Source organism: Mastomys coucha, unplaced genomic scaffold, assembly GCF_008632895.1.
Source record: "Mastomys coucha isolate ucsf_1 unplaced genomic scaffold, UCSF_Mcou_1 pScaffold6, whole genome shotgun sequence".
NCBI lineage: Eukaryota > Metazoa > Chordata > Mammalia > Rodentia > Muridae > Mastomys > Mastomys coucha.
In genome coordinates, this window is record NW_022196912.1 from 79,733,483 (window position 1) to 79,739,170 (window position 5,688).

The 5,688-nt window shown below is 42.4% G+C and overlaps 1 pseudogene; it reads left to right on the forward strand.

The window, feature by feature from the left end:
• The first annotated feature begins 2,081 nt into the window (after window positions 1–2,081).
• LOC116081044 lies at window positions 2,082–3,835 on the forward strand (annotated as a pseudogene).
• Window positions 3,836–5,688: the final 1,853 nt, after the last annotated feature.

A 5,688-nucleotide genomic window follows, 5' to 3' on the forward strand; every position in this document is an offset into this window, starting at 1 on the left:
TGCTTGACATTTGTAACTCTTGTATCAAGTTTGAAGAAGAGAACTTTATAAGTTATTCTTTCTCTGAGTTGAATGCCTTTCCAAATTATCACAGCTAATGAACCAAATTCTTACCCTCACCTAATGTCTGTGCCACCTTCCAAGCAGAACCATTGTTCATTGAAACAGTTGGCGAATGACTTTATGGATAGACCATCTTAATACCTATACCATTTCTTAAATGAATGTAACCTGTTCTCTGTGGGCTGAGAATGGAGTCACTCACTCAAGTCAAATAGCTTTGACCATAGCAGGAAGTCTGTATTCAAAACTCAAGCCTATAATTCATTTCTTGGTGTAGCAGAACTATCAACTCTCAGCTTAGCTACGATGGAGGTAAAATCCTTTGGTGATGTGAGGGTCATTGAAATACAGCCTTATTACAATGAAACCCAATGTCTAAAAATTGTTCTTATTTTGGGCTTGTACCACAGTAAGAGCCAAGATTTTAAACTCTACTAAATACAAAACAAACAAAAAGACTGTATATACTCATGTTCATTTAAGAAAATACTAGTAGTGATGTATTATTTTTAAGTATACAGCTAATATGTTTGGAGTTATTTAAAATTTATATTGAGAAAAATGTATTTTCACTATTGCTGTAGACAAGCATCTACATAAGACTGTTAAATCGATTGTTGTTTTATATCAAACAACTTTTATAATACTTATTTTTATTTTTATAGTATTTTATAAATTTTAAGGAATACGACAAAAAATATATTGTAGGTATTGAAGGGGGGTCTCTGGGAGGAGCGGTGGTACAAAAGGGGAAGAAGAATGTGACTCAATTCTATTTAATTAAAATATGTTTTTAAATTATTAACAAATTCAGATAAATTGAAATCATGTAACTTTTCTGATAATGCAATAAAAGTTAAAAAAAAAAAAACCTAACTTTAGGTTAGGAAGTTGAGAAGTTAAAGCAGTTACACCACCTCCCAGCCTACAGAGCTGGAAAGTGGCAAAGTTGGGGCTCTACACCTTCCAAATCAGTGTGCAGTACTTACAATCAGCAGGCCTCTTCTATGTGTCCCCACTTAGTGCGCCCAGGCCACTGCAATGAAAAGTGACCCCTGACCGAGCTGGAGGAGACCACCCTCCAGAGTACTGTTCCCATTTTCCCATCTTCTGAAAAGCAGGTTCTATATAGACCTTAACAGGCCTATTTTTCCCAACTGCCAGCCTTTCTCAGAACTTTCTCTTCCTTTTGCAGCCTACCAACTGCTCAACTCGATCACACCAGTGTCCCATACATCTGGCACCTGTCCCTTTATCAGAGCGTATTCTTGCCCAGCCTGAGTATTATCATATCTAAAACTCACATCTATACTTCCGAGGACACCTGCTTCTGGCTCAAGGGTTATAATATCCTTACATACAGGAGAGGTGAGAGGTATCACAAAATATCATTAGACTTCCAGTCTGAGCATTTAAATGCACAGTTTGTTCATAAGCAAAACCTTCTCAAAGGTCTGCGTTCATTTGCTCACATTGGCTGTTTCTTTAAATTAAAAAGTTAGGGATAATTACATTTTGATAATCCCTGAGCCACTTCTGACAGACTAAGCCTTGTGCACATCTGAAAATGACACTTGTATAATAACCGCTTATAAAAACAAAACTGGGGATTAAAGCTACAAGCTTGCATTTTAATGTTCACATACATAAAAGGAGCCCAAATAATAATGCAGATAACCTCTCTTACTCATAAATTCCTCGTGTAGAAATTTGGAAATTACAGAGCTAAAAACTCATGGAAAAGCCTTGCTACTCATGGTGGGAAATGAAAATAAAAGATTGAGTTGCATTTTGCTGTTTTGATCATCAACCTATTTATTTGTAAAAGGCACAACCAAGGTTTGCTTGCCTTTAAAAAAAAAAAAAATAGTCGATTACAGTTCCAGGACTAGGGCGGGCCAACAGCACAGCTCTGCACCCCGTTCCTACCTGGCTGCTTTTGGCCCTGCATCCTCAGCATGGCAGCCTCCAGGGTTGAGGGCCGGGGAGCTGCCACACCCTCGTTTTGTTGACCGTCCATGACTTCTGTGCTTGTCTCTTTCCTGGGCTACTCCAGCAGGCGTGATCGCTAAGACCTTTCAGGTCAAGTCCAACACAGTCATCAAGGGATCGGACAGGAAGAAAACTTTGGGCTAATGTGACAGCTGCTTTCCCCACCCTTGGGACAGATCAGGTCTCTGAACTCATACCTGGAAAGGAGGAGCAAAACGTTGTGAAACTGTATGCTCATCAAGGGGGTGCAGTGACTGTGTACACGTGTGGTAGTAACCCCATCCTATAGGAACTGGAAAGTTTAAAAAATTGTATGCAACAGTGTGGTCCTATTCTGATCTTCTACCAGCCTTTATAACATGGCCTCTGGTACTCAAAAATAAAAAATAACTCTAGTACTCAAAAATCTAGTCGGGGGAGAGCAGATGTGATGCTTCCAGGGGTAGTGGCACCCCCTATTGGTCTGCCTCAGGTACTATTGAGAACAGAGAGCGCATACCAATCAGAGTGGCTGCCATGTCCACAGTTCAGATGCTGGCGTCAGGCCTGAAGGGAAAGAAAGGGCTTCTCTGTGCTCCATACTTACCAGGACCACTTATGGAAATCTGGAGACAAGTCCTCTCCACCTGCCATTGCCCCACTAGCGGTGAATCCTATGGATAGCAACGAATAGAAAGTGGACCTTGATCTGCGTGGAAACATGAGGAGCCTGGCCATGCAGGGAGAAGAGAATGGGGAGGTTCCTCCCCCAGAAGCCTCTGAAATACACCAGCTCCAGGGCCCTGAGCCAGGATTCCTTGGATGGCAAACCCCTTCAAGAGCAAATGGATAAGCTGTCACAGCAGTGCTTCCAGCATGCCTTGAAGAGTCGAGTCAAAGAAGATGACCTCTCTTTGTTCACCCGCACACTCCTTGGAAGTCACATGCTCTCCTGTTGCCCCGAAGGACAGCAACTAGAGATAAAGAAATCAAGCTATAAAAAGGTTCTCTAAGCTCCTGCACCACATGCAGCAGGAGCCGAATGTCCAGGCTAACTGCTGAGACAGGAGTGGAGATCATTGTGGCTGTAGACTGGAGGCACAGGACTATCCAGGAAGGCAGCAGGGAATAGCCCTATCGCCCTACAGATATAAAATCCCTCTACTGTGTCCCTGCCAGCATGACCCAGCTCTTGCTGGAGTCTGGCCACAAGAAGGGGAGCACCCTTGAGGGCAGTGACATTCAAAGGATCATCATTGACTATGTCAAAAGATACAACCTGGTGGATGCAGAACATGTGGTTGCTGGGATTTGAACTCTGGACCTTCAGAAGAGCAGTCGGTGCTCTTACCCACTGAACCATCTCACCAGCCCCCTAGCTTATGGGTCTTAGAGAACAATGAACAGCACTTGGTGATGAAGCATCCATGGGACTGTGCCCTGGACCAAGTGTTTGAAAAATCTGCAGCCTGCCTACCAAGTGACATTGCCTAGCCAGGAACCCATTCTAAAGAAAGGAAAACTCTGTCCAACTGATATCATCCTTACACCACATAAAATTATAATAAAAAGGTGACTGTGGTCCAGAACTTGGAGACCTATGGTCTAGATCGATGCTCAGTGGCTGGCTGCCATTCTCCTGCAGTCAGCACCATTGTCTCTCCTGCCCCTGGGGCCAAAGACTGTTCAGGTCTAGGGAAACCAGAACCAACACCTTGGCCAGCTATTACTTGAAGACTTTCGGCTCCTGGGAAAATAAATCCAAGGCTTAGAAAAGACCCCCAAATCTGGCAAGAAGTAAGAAGACTCATTTTATGCAGTGGATCCTGTGGGAACCCAGGTTCTGAGCTGATAACTGATATGAGCAGTTTCAGCTTTTGCAAATAAAAACTGTAATTCTTTACTGAAAGCTTTTATTCTTTTTTTTAAAGGTAAATAAATAAAAATGATCACTTAGAAAATAAACCTGAAGGCTAGGAATATCAGTACACGTCACTGACAATGCTGTCCATGAAGCACTGGCTTCAGCCAAACTTCCCCTCACAGCACCTCTTGTTTTGATTTTGTCACAATGTCATAATGTCTCTGAAGAGCACTGAGATGCCAAGAAATCAGAGGCTGCAAGAAGTATGCAGCTATGACAAAAGCCACTCTGGCACAAATCTGACCTGTGTGAATAATGGCATCAGCTTTGGCTCACTCTGTATATGAACAACGATGCCTGCCGAGCCGTGCTAAAGACAGTACTGGAGTTCATTACAGTCACCTAGTTTTATTCTGTTACAATATGTCACTAGAACCTGATCAAAGAACACAGGATGTCTTTTGGAATAAAATCTTCCCGTTTTGATTTTGTGCACATAAAACCCAAACCACCTTAATCCAGTTATCCCTTTCTACAGCTTTAACTGCTCCTTCTGCATTTTCCATGCCAGAAAAGCATGCCCCAAATTTCTTTGTCCATTCATTTCACATCTCATGAGATTCTCACATACTTCTTTCTTCCAAAGCCCACCAGAGCTACTCTCTAAAACTCTTTTCATTCTTCCAATCTACCAGTTCCACCAATCAATTTACTGTTGGACTGGGAAGAATCAAATTCATCTGTCTTCCCCATAACTATGATCCATAAAGTGACATATATCCCTTTTTTTAAACAAATACAAAACTGAGAAACAAAGAAACTGGGGGCATAATTGGAGGTCTACATACAAAAGGTACAGTGTGGGATCGCCATGCACCCTCCCTCTGTGCAAGCAGCCATGTTCATAACTCTGCCCGCCTACCCCTTTCCCACATTGTGTGCAGGAGGGGAGCACTTACAGAAAATAAATCTGAGCTAGCAGGAGTAGAAGAATGAGATAAAGATCTAGAAACAGGGATTAAACCTGCATCTCAAGAGAAAAGGGCCTAGTGTATGCAAGAAGAAGTAACAGGATGCACATGATGCATCAAAGGACTGCAGGCATCAGCACAAGCACTACTAGCTTGCACAGGGACCAGTATGCACTAGTGAATTTTTTCTAATAATTTCCTAAAAGCTTCTCAAGTCTGCATTGCTTTATTCTCATCTATACCACTTGGCAGTAGTGGGGAACACGTGGTTTCAATGTCTACTGTCATGACAGAAAATTCCAAATGATGGTACAACCTAATTTTTTTTCCTTCATGGTGCTGCCAGAATTCTGATCACCAGGCTTGTAGCCTCTGAGATGATGATGAAAGGATTTTCTATAATAAAAACTGAACAGCAACCATCACTATTCTGAACCTGGGAGCTGCAGATTAGTGTACTGCTTTCCCCGATTCCTACGTAGGCCACCTGCATACTTAGTAGCTTTTGTCTTCAAGCTCTGTGGATTTACACACCAGAAGAACTACAAGCTCACATAGAAGACATACATATAGAGAAAACACCAATGGGCATAAAATAAATAATAGATACATAAATAAACAAACAAACAAATGTATTTTGGGGGGGTTTCATTTGTTTTATTTTTCCATTTATTTATTTATTCACTTTACATCCTAAAGGCCCCTTCCCTTTCAGCCCCGTCTCCTTTCAGCCCCCTCTCCTTTCAGCCCCCTCTCCTTTCAGCCCCCTCTCCTGTCAGACCCCTCTCCTGTCAGACCCCTCTCCTTTCAGCTCCCCTC